Below are 19,086 nucleotides of genomic sequence, written 5' to 3'. Positions count from 1 at the left end.
AATACAACATATCAAAACTAATGGTATACAGCAAAAGCAGTGTTAAGAGGAACATTTATAGCAGTTGAGCCTGCATCACTAAATAGGAAAGGCACCAAATAAATAGGCTATCAATGCATTTCAAGGACCTAGAAAAACAATAGTAAACCAAACCCAAAGCTAGTAGGAGAAAGAAATAATTAAAATTAAAGAAGAAATAAGCAAAATTAAAACAAAAAAGTACATAAGATCAGTAAAACAAACAACAGATTTTTTGAAAAAATAAGCAAAATTGACACAGCATTGGCCCAACAAACCAAGAAAAGGAAAGAGAAGGTCCGAAGCCCTGAGATTAGAGATGAAAAAAGAAATATAACAACAGACACTATAGAAATAAAAAGAATCATCTGGAATTACTACAAAGAGCTGTATGCCAACAAAATGGGAAACCTAGAAGAAGTGGATAGATTACTGGACACTAAACAGACCAATAACTGAGTTGGAAATTGAATCAATAGTAAAGACCCTTTCAACAAAGAAAATCCCAGGACCACATGGCTTCACTGATGAATTATACCAGACAATTAAAGAAGAACTAACTTGAATTCTTCTCAAGCTATTCAAAACAATTGAAAGGGAGGGAATCCTTGAGACTCTTTCTATGAAGTTAGAATCACCTTAATTCTTTTTTTTTTTTTTTTTTTTTTTTTTTTTGACAGGCAGAGTGGACAGTGAGAGAGAGAGACAGAGAGAAAGGTCTTCCTTTGCCGTTGGTTCACCCTCCAATGGCCGCCGCGGCCTGCGCGCTGCGGCCGGCGCGCCGCGCTGATCCGATGGCAGGAGCCAGGAGCCAGGTGCTTTTCCTGGTCTCCCATGGGGTGCAGGGCCCAAGCACCTGGGCCATCCTCCACTGCACTCCCTGGCCACAGCAGAGGGCTGGCCTGGAAGAGGGGCAACCGGGACAGAATCCGGCACCCCGACCGGGACTAGAACCCGGTGTGCCGGCGCCGCTAGGCGGAGGATTAGCCTAGTGAGCCGCAGCGCCGGCAGAATCACCTTAATTCTTAAACATGAGAAAGATACAAGAGAGAAAGAGAACTAGAGACCAACTTTCCTGATGAACATAGACACAAAAATCCTCAACAAAATATTAGCCAATCGAATTCAACAACACATCGGAAGGATCGTTCACCCAGACCAACTGGGATTTATCCCTGATATTCAGGGATGGTTCAACATTTGCAAATCAAGCAATGTGATACATCACATTAACAAATTGAAGAACAAAAATCATATTACTGTCTCAACAGACGGAGAGAAAGCATTTGGTAAACTTTTTCAGAAAAGGCTCTATCAGTATTTTATTCTTTGTGAGGCACATGTCCTATGTTACAACTACTGAATTCTTCCATTGTATTGAAAAATCAGACATAGAGAAATTCATAAGTGAGTAGATATAAATGTGCTCCAGTAACACATTATTTACTAAAATGTATGGCAGTATAGATTTAGCCCATGAACTACAGTTTGTTCATTTTTTATAGATCATAAATCCACATAAAATAAAAAATGAATTCAAGATAATTTTTCCTTAGAAGTTTAGAAAGTTCTTTTTAAGGCTGCTCTACCTCAGGTACAAGGCCACACATGTCTGTCATTATTGTGTTGTCAACGAGTGGATGTGTGGGTTAAATGTGGGTCTAAGCCAATAAATGTATACTAATAAAGTGTTTAGTCATCTCTATTGCTTAGAGAATTGAACTGTGTTTCTATCAGTGCAGTGGATTCTGTCACACTAGAAGGTGTATGATAGATATGATATGATAGATAATAAATTCCCTATCAGTTTGGCTAACATTGACATTATCTGCAAGCTTAATTACATGATATATGCATCATTTATCATAAAATACATGGTTCTTAGGGAGTGCTTGCAAGAATCTCTATCTGTTGCTAATTTTTCTTCCATGTAACCAAGAAGCTTCAGCACTAAGTGATTAGTACTCCTCATCAGGGATCTTCTCTAGGATCAATTGCTGCAGAATTGGTCTCTCACTGGGGCTTTTGAATTCCAGGTCCTTTAGGGCATGTGGTCTCAACAAAGCTGCTCTGGAAAAAAAACAGACATGGGCAGTTGAACTAGATTCTATTCACTTCATTTGTTTATTTATCTAAGGTATTCAAACTTCATGCATTTCATAAATACAAATTTAGGAACGTAGTGATTCTTCCCACCCTATCCTCCCTCCCACCTCATTCACTTTAAGCACGTCTTACCTCATTCACTTTAAGCACGTCTTTCCCCCTAAAGGATCAAGTCTCTTGTAGTTTAGTCTTAGAACTCCCAGATGGAGAAGAGAGGTTTGAGTTCAATAGTTTTCCCCACCTAAGTTCAATGCTATTCTTATTTACTAGGGATTCAGTAATAGACAAAGGGCCATCATGTGAAAGCTCTAATGTGCTTAAAGATTGTTAAAAAGCACTTAACATTCCATTCTCATCGTGTAAGTGTTGGATGAACAATTCAGTATTCAATTCAATGAAAGTTTCCTATCCTTTTATTTTGTGCAATGCTAACTTGATAACAGTGAAACCATATCTCTTAACAAGATGGTTTAGTCCTTGCCCCTCCTTCTATACACACAACTGAGCCTTAACAATTCTGCAAGAACATTCTTTGGGGCAAACTTCACTATGAATTGTGATACTACTTGATATTCCTGTAAAACCCCTTCATTAAGAAACTTACTGATGTTTATCTCAATCTCTGGAGCCTCTCAGTGCTGCCTGTAGGGAGCCAATTTCCTTCAAATGTGTGAAAGCCAAAGACCCAGAGAGGAGTAAAAGACTTGCCAAGAGTCTTTAAGTTATTCATTAGGAAGAATGAGATGAAGATTCCAGGTTGTCTTAACAATGGTAGTCACAGCCTTAGCTAGAAACACTTGCTTTCCATGAAAACTTTCCATGAATCTTCAAAGATATTTAATCTCAGGCCTTAAACTGTGATTGTGTAACTGAATTGTTAGAAATTTTCCCAGGAAACCTTTTTCACTTGCACTTGGAACTGCCGGCCCAAGACTGGTGGTCATGAATCCCATGAGGAAAGTTTATCTGGTAGAGAGACAGTCCTCTCATGTGATATAACAGAGTTGGGTCATGGAGAAGTCTCAGAGTGTACTTAGGCTCTTCCTAGGGAGAGCTTAAATATGTTCTGGAATTTAGAAAGTGATTCTTTGAAAATGTTTCTTAGTTGAGTTTGGAAAGGATACCACGGGTTGACTTGTGACAATTTTTTTTTTGGAAACTAGAGCTTAATACAGCTATGTCTTGTTTTAGCTAATAAAATATGGCTGTCCAAAACCATGTGCAAATTAGTTTGATTGGGGTTGATGCTATGGCTCTGTGGGTTAAACCATTGTCCTTCAGCATTGGCATCACATACAGGCACTGGTTCAAGTCCCCACTGCTCCACTTCTCAGGCAGGTCCCTATTACCATGCATGGGAAAATAGCAGAAGGTGACTCAAGTCCTTGGACCCCCGCACCAACATGAAAGACCCAGATGAAGTTCCCAGCCCCTGCTTTCATTAGTCCTGGCCGATGCAGCCATTTTGGGAGTGAAGCAACTGAGGAAAGATTCTCTCTCTCTCTTTTCCTCTCTCTCTCTCTCTCTTTTTCTCCCTCTCCCCCTATAACTCTGCTTTTCAAATAAATAAATAAATCTTGTAAAATTAGTTTGGTAATTGTAAAATTACTGACTATTTAACATGAAGTGTTTCTGGATTAACAGCCCCATCTATGAGAGTTGAGTCAAGAGGCTCCTAGGGACTTTTATTTTTATTTTATTTTTTAATATTTATTTTATTTATTTGAAAAAGTTACAGAGAGAGGTAGAGACAGACAGAGGTATCTCATGTGCTGGCCCACCCTCCAAATTACTGCAATGGCTGGAGCTGAGCCCATCTGAAGCCAGGAGCCAGGAGCTCAGACGTGGGTGCAGGGGCCTGAGCACTGGGGCCATCCTCCGTTACCCATCCCCTCAGGTGCATCTTCAGGGAGCTGGATCAGAAGTGTAGAAGCTGGAACTTGAACCAGTGCCCATATGGGATGCTGGCATTACAGGCTGGGACTTTAACATAATGAGCCACAGCACAGTCCTGGGGCTTCTAGGTTTTAATCTTCACTTTTGCAAAGTTTACTTTTTAAAAAAAATTTATTTGAGACTGGAAGAGACAGACAGACAGACACACACACACACACACACACACACATAGAGCCAGCTCCTATCCACCTGTTTACTCCCAAATGATCACAGTGGAGCCAGTAATTCAGTGCAGGTCTGTCACATGGAAGGTGGGAACCCAATCACTGGAGTCATCACCACTGGGTCTCCTAGTGTCTTATACTGGCAGGAAGCTGTGGTCAGGAGCCAGAGGTGGGAGGCAATTCAACCTCAGGCTGATGTGAGATACAGATACCTTAACTGCTAGCTTAATTGCCTACCCTAAGCTTTACTTTTACAATATTAAACACTGACATATAATTTACGATTTTGTTAGAATAAAGACTTTTGGCTATTAAACCTTTAATTTTGTACATGCTTCTATGAAAAATAAAGAAGAAATTGAAACAACAACAACACAAAAAACCCATGAAACAACTTTCACAAAGACCACCCAATAGTTATGAGTGGAATATTTTGCACCATTGAGAGATCTTCCATCAGTGTTCTGGAAAAGGTACCACTGTCATTTCAGGGCTACTCATAAATCCATAGTCCTAAACCTCAAAGGGCATTCAAAAAATTATAATCTTCTTCCAGGTAGCCAAGTTATTTTAACCACACTATAGACATAAGAGCCTTGAAATCTAAATGTTTCGACAACATTTGCACAAGTGATTAGTAATAAAGAAAGTAGCAACGGTTTAAGTGTGGAATTTCCAATAAAGAACTTTGCTCCCTATTTCCACTCAGCCTCCTCTTGTTTGGCTTTTCATCTGTCCATGGGTTCTGACTCTTTAGTTTCCAGGTTCTCTGGCATCAGATCTAAAGGCAAAGCCCAGGAAAACTAACAATCCAGGCTGTTTCTAAGAGCAAGCTATGTCTCACTGAAGAGCAGGAAAGAGGGGAAAGCTCTTTTCTTCTGCACTTTACATTCAGGCAGATTCAGATGTGATATTTTGGTGTAGACTGTGGAATGTGTTAGACACATATTTGACCTCATGAAAACAATATGTTGTTAATATGGCAAAAGAATACTGACTTTTTGAAAAGTTAACTTTAAGAATGATTAGGAGAGCAGTATTTTTTCCATTACATCGTTCTTGACCCATATAAACGTTCTATTTGTATTTTGTAAACACATTTCCATCATCATCACAGCTTGCTTGATCTCTACTCAGCCCCTTAGTAAACCAATACAGCCATTTTAATTGACCTACCCTAAGCTGGCCCGTTGCTTTAAGTACAATGGCACTGCTGTACACATATCAGGAAATGATGGAGTAGTCAATTTCTTGGATGATGTAAATTGTTTATGCAGTCACATTCACAACATAGCTATGGACTCTGTTAATAGAAGACACATTTGTTAAAAGGAAAAATTCAGACATTTTCCTGCATCTTTTCTAAAACATATGTCTGGTGCTGGACAAAGTGGAAATGGGAGATGGTAACTTTGCTATGCAACCTGAAAATATTCTTCTGTCCAAGTGCAATGGCCTGTCTTGGCAGCCTCAATGGCACCAACACTAGGATGAGCAGTATAATGTGGTTTAGGATGTTTAGAAACACTTTCCATTTACACAGTACTTCACATGGTTCTAAGCAATGTCAGAAAACCCCTCCCATTTCTCTAGACCCATCATACTGAATACTTAAACTCCAATCAAACTAACTTTCTGCTTGTCATCAGCCCATCCTACCTTGTCCTGCCTCGGGGCTGTTCACTTCAGCTCATTCCATCTAGAGGACTTGGGCCATTGTTCATTGCCTTCTCAGATACATTAGCAGGGAGCTGAATTAGACATGAAATTCATGCTGGCTCTGCAATGTGGGGGACCAGCATTGTAAGCAGTGGCTTAATTAGTCACTTAAGTCTATGCAACACCAGGAAATTATATAATCCTTTTGTTACAGTTTCTTCATCGAATTAGGATAATAAAAAAAACAACTATCTGCTCTATTGGAATCGAGATTAGGGTTAAATTCACTAATATGTATAAAGCACTGACCACAGTGTCTGAGGTATTGTGAGCTCTATTGTTTCTGTGGAGTCTTTAAACGTTTGAAAGTTTCCAGTTGATAATTTACCTCCCAATCCCCCTAATCCAAGCTAAATACCTTCAGTGCCTTTAACACTATGTGGTATCTATACTTCTTTTCATTCTCATTGAATTCCTTCTTACATGTTCCAGCTTGTTAGTGCTCCTTTAAAAACAGGAGCCTACAAGGATATTTGTCATAATATTACTATAATAGCTGAGAACTGAAACTGTTTGAATCAGTTGTGGAACCTGCATATGAACTATAATGTATTAATATGATGGAATATAATATTTGGTAGAAAAGGAATGATAAATTTCTATTTTCAGTTAGCATGTATAAATGCATACATTGTAAGGAAATATTTATGCATACATTATTTTAATATTATTTGAGAGGTTATAATGTGGCATTATTATTATTCATTTTTATACCTAAATTTGGCTAGTATAATTATCTCTTTAAAAGAAGTTTCTGTGTGTTTTCTGTTATTTTAAACAAATTATATTTATTTGGGAGACAGAGTGACAAAGAGAGAGAGAGTTAGAGAGACAGACAGAAAAGAATCATTCATCCACTGGATCACTCCTCAAATGCCTGCAATAGCCAGGGTTGGACTGAACTGTATCCAGGACCCAGAAACTCAATCTAGATCTCACAGGTGGATGGCAATAGCCAAGTTACTTGCACCATCACGGCTGTTTCCCAGACTTTGCACTAGCAGGAAGCTTGAATCAGGAGCTAGAGCCAAGAGGCAGGTGTGGGGAGCAACTCGGATTAGACTGTTACTCGAATTAAGACTTATTCTATGCATCTGCTCTCCCACAATATGGCGCTGGGAGAGGAGTGAACAGCTTCTATGCAGCTGCCTCCAGTTCAACCAATAAGCAGCAGGACCTGCTCCTGATTGGAGGAGAGCAGCGTACTCGGCGTGTGGGTAGCAGAGTTGGGATTGGTGGAAGAGGACTATAAAGGAGGAGAGAGACAACATGCACCAGGAACACCTGAGGAACATCTGAGCAGCCCCCGAGAGAGCCGGCCGGCGGTGTGCCGTTCCCCCGCGGAAGTGGGGAAAGTGGCAGGGGGAACCGCCCTTCCACGGAGGTGGAAGGGACGGTAGCCAACCCGGGAAGAACCAGCAGCAAACCCGGGGAGGGCCGAGCAGACAGGAGAACAGCGCAGGGTCCTGTGTTGTTCCTCCACGAAGACGGGGAGCGACAGGCAGGTATTCTGGTTGGAACTTGGAACATGGCATCTTAACATGTGTCTTAACTGCTATGCTAAACACCTGCCTCTTCTAATTTTTTTTTTCACTTTTCTCCATCATTCTTTGAGCTCCATCTTGCTTTTTCACACAGGATAGTCATCACTTCCTAATTCTTTCCCTGATCTCATCCTGGAATAAGTCATTCCCCCCCCCACCCCGAAAAAAAAAGGAAAGGAAGGGAAGAAAAGAAAAAGCAGTATTTAGCAACCACGATCTTGGTGCTATCTATAGGCAGTGTTTTTGGTGTGTAACTAAGAACAAGTCCTCTCAATGGGAAATGCTAGGACATACTTGTGTATGTGTAACAATTTGAATAGTGTCCCCTCAAAACTTGTGTTCATCCATAGTTAAGACAGTGACTCTGAGGAATGGAGTCTTTGCAGATGTAACCAGCTAAGATGAGGCTACACTGGATTAGAGTGGGTTCTAACTAAAATGATCGGCATCTTTATAAGAGAAAGGAGAGGGGACACAGAACCACAAAGCTGTGCACACACAGACAGACAGACAACACCATCTGAAGATAGAGCAGAAATTTTCCGCACTTCACGCCAACCAATATAGAGGTGAGATAAGATTATCTCATTTTGGATACAAATACAACTGAATTAGGCCACAGCTTGCTTTATAAAGGTTACTCAAGCATCTTATTAAGCAAACTAGGTTAACACATTGTTACCACAATTAAGAGCACAGTTTAGTGGGTATGGTTTATATTAATACTAAAGGACTTTGGAACTAGGGCACTTGTGGACAAAATATTTATTAAATTTATGGCCTTAGGCTTGTTACATGACATTTTTAGAAAAGATTTATTAATTATTTGGAAAGCAGAGTTACAGAGAGGCAGAGGCAGAGAGAGATCATCCATTCGCTGGTTCACTCCCCAGATGGCGGCAATGGTTGGAGCTGGGCTGAACTGAAGCCAGGAGCCAAGAAATTTTTCTGGGTGTCCCACATGGGTGCAGGGGCTCAAGCAATTGGGCTGTCTTCCACTGCTTTCCCAGGCATATTAGCAGGGAGCTGGATGGGAAGTAGAGCAGTTGGGAGTAGAACCGGCACCCATGTGGGATGTCAGCACTGCAGGCTGCAGCTTTATCCTCTATGCCACAGCGGTGGCCCTATTGTTATGTGACATTTTTAACATTCTGTATCTTAACCTGTAAAATGAGGATTAAAATTTGCTGTTATTATGATACCTAAATAAGCTGATACGCACAAAGTATGAAAAGCAATGTCAACACATAAGTTCCCAATAAATGTTAACTACCCGTTTCTTCTTATAAAATATTGTAATTGTAGTTTTAGATAAGTTCTTCTTGTATCCATTATTTCTCATTTTTCAACAAATAAGTTTGAGCTTCCAAGTATGTGGCAGACATGGATACTACAAAATGATCACTGTATGATGGCTGAATTTATGTTTACTTTTTTTGATGAGTTTCCATACTTTGAAATTGCCTCATTAAAACCAAAAGATGGTTTTTGCTAAAAAGCACATGGGGTTGTGGTTCTAGTTTTACCTTTACTAGCAATTGGCTATGCATTTTAGCACCTATGCCTTCTCCTCTCTGAGTTTCATATTTTTCCTCTATTTAGTGAAAGATTGGATAGTTTTCCAGTTCTTTCCAACTGTAAAATCCTGGTGCTATAGGAGCAAGGGCTGTTTTCTTGTGCCTGCCTGTAGGAGCTAACATGTGAAGTTGAATACAATGAAGCCATCATCTCATAGACTGTCTCAGTGGTTAAGTCTATTTCATAATGTATATCTTCTATAAAATATGAATAGTATTCTAAAGTAGCACCACTTCTCAACTTGTCAAGATAGTCACTTTGGTGGTTGACAACAGGAAAAAATTGAAAAAGACCGGCAGAAAGAAGAAAGAATGAATCCTTAGTGTATTTTTAGTAGTGAGAATACTTTATCAAACAATTGGGTGCCCAAGAGTAAAGGTGAGCTTCTCATTTGAGAGCATGGGAAAGCACCTCTTAAAAACCTGCCCCAGAGAACCCTTCCCATTGGCCTGCTCTCCTAAACATTGCCCTGCCTCCTTGATGAAGTGGTCTGACCCCTCTGACAAGAGCTCCCACACCATCTCTTCACGGCTTGTTGGTTTAGTTTCGCATGATGGATGACATGACACACAGTCGGCAAGGCTGTTGGTACCTGCTCTGTAAATGACTCTGGTATCATGCTGCCAAAGGCAAAGTGACCATCTCTCAATTCTGGCTGAGCTTTTTGACTTCAGGTTTTCAAGTATGGAAGCTCGTGATTTATGAGATATAAGAAAGCATAAATGGGTCTTCTATTCCTTTTGACAAGGATGGACTCCCTCTGTAACCCCCACCTCACACTCCCTTTGCAGGATAATGATGCTCCGGCAGGAAGAGCATAGTACCCCTTTCCCACCACAAAAGCTGAAAGGCGTTTGCTCCAGCCAATTTTGTGTAGAACAGGCCTGGCCAGTAGATCATGGAGCACTGGAGTAATTGGACGAGCAATGTTGATCTTTAGCTGAGTCATTCCTGTTTATCTCAGTTTATGGCCAGGTGCTCTGAAAAATAGTCTTGCTTTGAAAAGAACTAGTTGTGTGACCTGAGATGGAACTATGCCACAATTTAGCATAGTATTAGGTAGAGAGAGTATTAGGTAATCCAATGGTCTGTGCTTTATAGATACTCAGTCTTTCCCTGGGTTCTCCATTGGCAACTGAGAAACAGAGCAACTGTGTGAATCATCTAAGCTGCAATATTTCACCTCCATGGATTCCTGGACAAGCTGAGATACAAAGATTTGGCAAGTCTTGGGGTTTATGTTTGGACAGTGATCAAATGTCCTTGTTTGTCCAAGGTTAGGGGGTTTACTGGAACACAAACTTCTATACTAGAATCTGAATGGTCCCAAGGGACAGGCCACAGTACCTTCAGTACTAAAACTGGGACATTCCCAGGCAAAGTGCAATGAGTTGGTCACCTATTTGGAAGTGAGGACTTGGGAGAAAGGTGGGATGGAGCAAAGAGCAGCATGAAGGTTCAACTTGGAGTTGAGATGTCCAGTGCATATCACTTGGTAAATGAACACTTTTCTAAAGATAGCATCACTACCAGTGTAGCCATGCCAAAACAGTGTATACCTTCGCCTAGTATAGAACAGATGTTCAGTTCTTTTTTGTTTTAAATTGGGTTGAATATGAATTAGCAAATATTTAGTCCAACTATATTGACGATAGCACTGTGGATATACTAACCTTTATGTGAACTTGTCAAATTGTCTCCTCAAGGCTGGAACAGAGCTCCCTGTAGAAGTAGTAGGTCATTTAACTCAGTAGATCAGAAAGAACAGTGTTTTATGGATAAACCCACAGTATTTTTGGTCCAAGGTTGGGCCCTTTGTTGCCATTAAATACATCTTTGGCAATTGTCAAATCCAGTGATTATGCTATTATCCTGTTTCTTCTTGCTCGAATTCTCACGTATAGAGTTGACAGTACTTTGCATTTACTTATATTTTAAAGAAATTCATTGGCCAGCACCACAGCTCACTAGGCTAATCCTCTGCCTGAGGCACTGGCACCCTGGGTTCTAGTCCCAGTTGGGGCGCTGGATTCTGTCCTGGTTGCTCCTCTTCCAGTCCAGCTCTCTGCTGTGGCCCAGGAGTGCAGTGGAGGATGGCCCAAGTGCTTGGGCCCTGCACTTGCATGGGAGACCAGGAGGAAGCACCTGGCTCCTGGCTTCGGTGTGGCATGGCGCACCGGCTGTAGCGGCCACTTGGGAGGTGAACCAATGGAAAAAGGAAGACCTTTCTCTGTCTCTCTCTCTCACTGTCTAACTCTGCCCTCTGCCTGTCAAAAAAAAAATTCATTACTATTATTACTGAATGAATATAAAACTGCTTAGAGTTTGAAAACATTTCAGACACCTATTCAGACATAAAAGACTTGCTAAACAAGTCAGTCCAAGGACTGTTTCTTTCCATTCTATGGTAGCATTTTTTGAAGGCTATGTAATTGACACTTTTCTGATTTATTTAACCTGGACTCATCTAAATGCGACTTAGTAAGATATATTAACTGCTTGAGAAGCAAGTTGAGTTTTAAAGTAAAAGCTTTTACAAGGTCTCCTGGATTTAAGAGCAGGAGGTGACATATCAGCCCAAACAAACTTACTTAACTCCCATAACTTTGCTTTGCAAACAAACAAACAAAAAAATGTTTGTATAAGTAGATCCTTAACTAAGGTTCTGTTCCTTGAGACTGGACTGAGAGAGTAATGGGAATGTGTTGTAATTATTTTCACAGGTCCTTATTTTATACAAGTCAGTGGAAATGTCCCTTGAATGGATGAAAACCTATGGATTTGAGAGCCTGATTCCCTCACATTCTTTAGCAGGTCCTGAAATCCCCTCATCTAAGTGACTGACCCTCAGAGACCAGAGAGGCATTATGGTGTAGTGACTCAGAGCAAACCCTGGCATCCTGAGTTCAAATCCCAGTTCTGCCCCTAACTAAACTCTATGATTCTGACCAGGTGGCATCATGTTCACCTGTAATCTGGGGTGAATAAGAGTATTTTTCTCACAGAGTTGTTGTTAGGAGTGGGTGAATTTATGACTGTAAAATATTTAGGACAGTGTCTGGTAAATGTGTGCCTGGAAAGTCTTTCTTGTTAGTGTGCACAAAAATCTCTTCGAGAACCTGAACTCTTGAATCCATGAAACCAGAATCTTGAAACTACTGATTCTCAATCTTGATTTCACATTAAATTCATGTGGGATGCTTTTGACAATTGTGCCAATCTGGCTTTATTTTGGGTAAATGGGATCTGGCTGTCTTGGGATGGGGCCATCCCAAGCCAAATTTGAGCTTTGGCCAGTGCCGCGGCTCACTAGGCTAATCCTCTGCCTGTGGCGCCAGCACACCAGGTTCTAGTCCCGGTTGGGGCATCGGATTCTGTCCTGGTTGCCCCTCTTGCAGGCCAGCTCTCTGCTGTGGCCCGGGAGTGCAGTGGAGGATGGCCCAGGTGCTTGGCCCCTGCACCCACATGGGAGACCAGGAGAAGCACCTGGCTCCTGGCTTCGGATCAGCACGGTGTTCCAGCTGCAGCACACCAGCCACAGTGGCCATTGTGGGGTGAACCAACGGCAAAGGAAGACCTTTTTCTCTGTCTCTGTCTCTCTCTCACTGTCCACTCTGCCTGTCAAAAAAAAAGAAATTTGAGCTTTATCAGTCTTCGGTATGTGATTCTAGGGTACAGAGGGCACTGAGGACCAGTGCTCTAAGCTCAGATTTGAGAACTACTGCTTGACACTGGCTTTGCATGTCAGGCTGATTGTGTGTTTAATTGTTTGAGCCTACAACATTTTCATCATTCACCCATTATTTAGAAGTCTCTGAGCAGGCTTACATTATTCTGTCTAAGGCTATAATTTTCCTGATGCTGGGTGTCCCTCTGTCGCCCTTCATACTCAAATATCTAACATAGGTCCATCATATTATAATGATGATGGTGAGGGAAGCAGGAGCAAAGATTAAAAAAAAAACTTAAAAATGTATTTATTTGAGAAGCAACAGAAAGGGGGATAAAGATAGAGGGTGAGGGCAAGTGAGAGGGAGAAAGCTCCCACCCACATGTCCATAACAGCCAGGCAGGGCCAAGGTCAGAGTCAGGAGCAGAGAATGCAATCTAGATCTCCCACATGGGTGACAGGAACACAGTTACTTGAGCAATCAACCACCAGTTGCTTCCTAGGGTGTGCATTAATGGGACAATGGCGTCAGGAGCCAGAGCTGAGACTGCCACTGAGATGCTCAAATGTGGAATGCTAGGATATTGATCATTAAGCTAAATGCCTGCCCCAAACATAATTATTGAATTTTGCCATCAATCTTCAAGATCATGTTAATATTTATTTACTTGTTTATTTGAGACACACACACACATATGCACACACACACACACAGAGAGAGAAGACAGAGAGAGAGAGAGACCTCCCATCTTATCGTTCACTCCCTAAGTGCCCACAATGGCCAAGTGGAGCCAGGAACTCCATCCAGTTCCCCGAGGCAGGAACACAACAACTTGAGCCATTACCTGCTGCCTCCTAAAGTCTATATTACCAGGAAGCTGGAATTAACAGCTGGAGCCAAGATGTGAGTACAAGCAGTCTGATAGGGGATAGAGGCATCCCAAACTACATCTCGACTTCTAGAGGAAGCGTTTGCCCTGTAATAATTTTGAAGGAAAGAAAGGCTGGTCAGCAATAGTACAAGTCAAGTGAGTGCTCCCTAGGGCTCCTGGTCCACCCAGATCATGCCATCACAATTTGTCTTGCTAAATGTTGTCCATTTCACCATTCCTCTCCCCACACTTTTTTCTCACTAAGTCCAAAGCATGTTTATTATCCTAGGGAACACTAAATTCTTCTCTTCATAAGCAGTGGCGCAGGGAAAGGACGTAACTTAGAAGGCACCATCTGCTACCAGAAGAAGGCCCACGGAGCAGCAGCAGCATAGATTGAGAGAACAGAATCTTCAGCTTGGTTGACAGGTTGGCAAACCCTGGATATTAGGCTTTGTAGAAATGACCAAGCAGGCAAGTTAAGGACAACTTCCATACCACAGCTGAGACCATAGACTTTGATATCTCCTGTTGAATCTTTGTGGCTATGGACAGCACCCATTGCAGTATATAGCCATAGTCATAAAGTGCATGTTGTCCTAAGCTTGTTCATGCTCATGGCATCTGTATCTCCTCAGCCCAGTCTTGGCCTATTTGATGCTCAGAGACTCCATAGGCAACAAAAGCTCCACCTGGGCAAAGCTGAGAACCAGCTCGGGAGGGATGACTCTTCCAGAATCATTACCCAGGCCAGTGATAGTAGAGGGGATGCAGCACCTGCTGAAGCCAGGTTTTTCTGTGTAGCCCGGAGACCTGGGCACCTAGGTCTCCCTAGCAAGATAGCTTAATAAGTGCAAAGCACCACAGCAGGATCAAGTTAACTCTGTTGGTAAAAATAAGTTGCATGAGGATCTTCTGGTGTGAACTGGAAACCTGCTGGACAAATTCTAATGGAATTTGTGACATTCTTAGACCCTGCTTGCTCTGCCTGCTAAACTGTATTAACCTGGTCACTCTGCAAACGTCTGTGATTGAAGACTCTCAGCTGTCTTATGCTTTGATGAATTCCTTCCCATGCAAGCTTCTCTGGATAGGAACTTTTTAAAGTTATTTGAATGGGAGAGGGAGAGGGACTGGACGAGGGAGAGGGGGAGGGAGGGGGGAAAAAGGGAGGGAGGGAGGGAGAGAGAGAGAGAGAGAGAAACAGAGAAATATCTTCCTAGCCATTGGTTCATTCCCAAATGTGTGCAATAGCTAGGGCTATGACAGATGAAGCCAGGACCCTGGAACACCATCGGGATCTTTCATGTGGGTTGTAGAAACTCCAGGACTTGAGCTATCATCAGCTGCCCCCATCCCCAGAGACGTTAGCAGTAAGCTGTGTTGAAAGGTGGAGGTGGGACTTAATCCTAGGCACTCTGATATAAGACGCAGGAGTCCTAAGCAGTGGCTTAACCTTCTGTGCTGCGTGATTGGCTGCTGAACTTGTTTCCACATTCAAAACAGGAGCATAATAATCCATATCTCGCTAGGCTGTGGTCAAGCTCAAACAATACCGTAAGTGTGAGAGTGCCACATAATGTGTAAGATATAATACTATTTTTTGTCAAATCTCTGAGTACTCCTACTGATTCCTTTCTAAGATAGCAGGAAACAGGTATGCATGGTATTTGATGGGCAAACTATTTACTCTAGAAGAATCAAATAAGCCGGATGTCTTCAACTGCAATAATCTAATGATCTAGATAATGTGTGTTTTCTGTGGAAGTGGTAGGAACCCTGAATCACCCAGCACCATGGTCCTCAATGGATTACAGAAACCACAGCATTTCAACACTAAGGGACAGAAGAGGTCAGGCCACCCAGCATTTCTGCTCCTGCCTCATTTTCCCAGGAAGTTTCCTCCATCAGCTTAGAGCAGTTTGTCACAAATGTCCACAGTCACTAGAGGAGGTGTGGGTTTGAAGAAAGGGGTGGGGGGACAAAGAGAGAGAATCACAAAGCAACAGACCTGCACGCCAGTCCTGCAGTAACCTAGCAATCAAGGCATTAGCAGCCAAAAAGCTTTTCTTGTAGAGAGGGAGTTAATGGATTTATATTATTTGTGGTTATCTGGATTTCAGATTGACACCATAAATATTCAGACTCTGAACTCAGCTGGAAGCAGCCGCCACTGACTTCTCTGTGACCTAGCTGGAAACTTTAAATCAGCCGTCTCCTTGACTTTCAAGAGAATGACATACTCCAAATCCGCAAGATACCATCTCCTCTGTGTTTTATTGCCTCCAGAGGACCTCAGTTCAGGATGGTCTGTAACTGTAGCCTCTCTTTTGAATGCCAAGTCCAGTTAAGATTGCTAAACCATAAAGTACTCTGTCCTGAAGTAGAACGGACCTGGACTGTGGGCATGCATTATGATTCTACCGAATGTGCGTGGCGAACTTGAACCTGATGCAAGCCCTGCAACCCATTATTCAAGGACTGACATGGATTTCCATCCGTGGCTCTCTGTTCAGTAGATCTTCCACAGGTGCTTTCCCCACCATTTTCATCCTGTTTTTTAAGTTGTCTCTGGAGATAGATTTATGGGCTGCACAGGTACAGGGACACGTTCTTCAGTGCACTCAGAGCTACTTCGAGTTCCTGTGTTCAACAGCTGACAAAAGCGAGGGGCCCGTTGTGAGAAGCAGTTTGGATACCTCTCTGTTTCATTTCAGAGCTGATGCTGAGTCTTTGGAGAGAACACAAGGAGGGGCATGGTCCTTCTCAGCCCACACTAAAGGGAGTGAGGAACCTTCCATGGCAACACGCTTCCTTTTGCCCCATGACAAATTGTGCTGAAGGTTTGACAACTCCAAATCCATCATTAAGATCGGACTGGCTCCTTCTCTCTGTCAGCTTAACAGATGTGGCAGCAGCCACAATGTCAATAAAGGTTATGTCCCACTTCAGAGGAAAAAGGGCCAAAGCACCATTTAAGTAATTGCTTGGGGAGAAAAACATCAAACTATCCTTCTAGGCAGGCAATAGCACTATCAGGATGGGCTCCACACATGGGCTGCTGTCCCTTTGCTCCCCTTATGAGCCGCAAGTCATTCTCAGGGGAAGATGTGTGGGTCTATTACCAGGAGAAAGAGCAAGGCAAATGCAATTACACGTTGTGACTTCAGAGGCCCCATCTACCAAGAGTTTGGAAATCTACGAAGAGTTCTCATTCTACCAGCTGACCCAGACTGTAATGCACCCCAGATGTTATAAAACATCCTATGGCTATTTGATATAATGAGGGATGGACACAAAGAAAACAGTCATGAAAGAGAAATCAGCACAATGCTGGATTATTTTATATTGTTAAACTCTGAATTTTACCTGGAGCATCTTATTTTTTTTTCTATGCTCAGGGTTTCTGAACCCATTAATCCTGGTCTAAGGAAAACAAATTCTGGGGAAACAAAAAACATATAACATGAGCAGATTCCTGCGAGAAGAGCAGAATAGGTTCAGTGAAACTTTAGGAATGGGGAACGGCAGATGATGGAGTGCAGAGGTAGACAGGGGCAGACCATGGCCCGATGAGTCTCAGATGAAGCTCTGTTGGTGTGTCATACTAAGGTTTGTACAGTGATGAGATGCTCCCACACTGTTAATAATAGGAAAGTAGGGAGACCATATTTTCATTTCAGACAAAGCCCTGTAGTAGCTGGATGAAATATATATTAGGGCACAAGATGGAGGCAGGGAGACCAGTTAAAAGATCAGTAAAGTAGATCCAGTAAAATATAATCAGGAGGACCTTAACCCTGGAGTTAGTAATAGAGATGGAAAGAAACAGTTATATATATATATATATATATATATATATAAACAATTATATATATATGCTTATGGATTAAAGGGGTATAAAATGGGGAGGGAATTTAGACTAGTACTTAGAGACAGCTGTGTCTTATGAGATTATGTGAGTTTGACTACAGGCTCCAGCTAATGATTCCAACTTCCTGCTAATGCAGACCATAGGAGAAAGCAGTGGTGGCTTAAGTAATTGGGTTCCTGCCACCCATGTCGGAGATCTGGATAGAATTCCCTGTTCCTGGCTTTGGATCTGGTCCAGCCCTGGCTGTTTTAGAAAATTTGTCAGTGAACCAGCAGATGGGAGATATCTGTCTCTCTGTCTCTCTCCTCTCTGCAGATGGAAGATCTTTTTTTTTCTGTCTTCCTCTTTCTTTATTGGCTTCTTAATACATAAATAACAATGTAAATAACTAAATAAAAATAAAGTGGGTTGAAGTTGTATGTGACTGAGGTTTTAAGGAAGGAAACTGTGCACTTCAGTCCACTTGTGCTGAATTGTAAACCATTCCCAAGCTAGTACTCTGTGCTGGTGTGCGGTAGCTTACTGAAGTCTAGAACAGCATCCTGCTGAGAACAGCCAGAGCACTCTGCAGAAGTCACCAGCACCAGATAGTCAAAGTCTGCAGAAAGAGATCTCACTTAACCTTCAGCGTGTTGATACCAAGCCAAATCTGAATCAATTCTGGTTGTGGAGAAATCCTGGTATTGACTTAGTTGGTTATCTAAATTATTTGGGACTCTGGATACAAGGGGTAAACACCCACTTAAATTAACTGAGACAAAAGTAAAATATTTTGACTCTATAATCAAACACAGAGACACAACTGGAGCTCAAGGATGACCAGAACCAGAGTTGTGACCTCCACGTTCATTATCTCTCTCTCTCTTTCCGTCTCCCTTCCCTTCTCTGTTTCATTTCTGTTTGTCTTTGTGTCCCAACTTACATGGGCTTGCTTCAAGAGCTGGAAACACAGACATTGGCAGATCACAAGCTTGCACTAATGATTTTTCTATCCAAGAGGATATGCTATCTTCCATAGCTGCTACTGAAGAATTCTGGGATGCAGTGAATTGAGTAGAATCACATGTGTAAACAACATTTCTCTCCCAAAAGGAGGTGCTGTACTCAAAAGAAAAGGGATGCACCTACTAGCTGGAGCAATCGATGTGTGCTATGCCATCTGTTTTAGAAGTTTTGCAAAGCCTGTGTATACCATACCATCCCCAAATTTTCAATAATGGCAATGAGAATTTAATTATGCAACCACTGAGCTAAGTCTAGCTCTGAGAATATGAGAAGGGGCAGGAACCAACACTGTACTTCCCACTCTGATTCATGATTCACTCTCTTGTGCATCAAATATATGCATCTGGTAAATCATTTTATGAAATGCCTTGTAATTGTTATTTATGTGTCTGTCTTCATCTCTAGACTGTGAGCTCCTTGAGATCAGTGACTGTGTCTTCACAATATTGTTTTGCCCAGTGGCTGGCACATAGCTTGGCACATTAATTCAGTGGCATCTTACTTCCTGCTGGAAGAGAAAAAATTAATTATTCCTTGGTTGGAAACTCTGTTTCCAAGTCACAGAAATATCAAATATTTC

At 41.9% G+C, this 19,086-nt stretch overlaps 2 long non-coding RNA genes across 5 annotated transcripts in view; both read left to right on the top strand.

The window, feature by feature from the left end:
* The first annotated feature begins 7,183 nt into the window (after nt 1–7,183).
* LOC149125408 (uncharacterized) overlaps nt 7,184–19,086 on the top strand; it is a 39,216-nt gene continuing 27,313 nt past the window's right edge. For 2 of the 4 annotated variants that reach the window (XR_016237067.1, XR_016237068.1), the window contains exon 1: nt 7,207–7,468. This is a non-coding gene — a long non-coding RNA (uncharacterized LOC149125408). Of the gene's footprint in view, nt 7,469–19,086 lie in introns of all 4 variants that reach the window. The other 2 variants (XR_016237070.1, XR_016237069.1) reach the window with 2 other exon arrangements.
* Nucleotides 13,943–16,454, top strand: LOC149125409 (uncharacterized). The gene is made up of 2 exons (XR_016237071.1): nt 13,943–14,056; nt 15,751–16,454. It is a non-coding gene; the product is annotated as an uncharacterized LOC149125409 (long non-coding RNA).

Source organism: Oryctolagus cuniculus, chromosome 7 (assembly GCF_051225735.1).
Source record: "Oryctolagus cuniculus isolate XC-2025 breed Fujian yellow rabbit chromosome 7, ASM5122573v1, whole genome shotgun sequence".
NCBI lineage: Eukaryota > Metazoa > Chordata > Mammalia > Lagomorpha > Leporidae > Oryctolagus > Oryctolagus cuniculus.
Note: the sequence above shows the minus strand (reverse complement) of the source record. Positions and strands in the feature narration are given on the sequence as shown.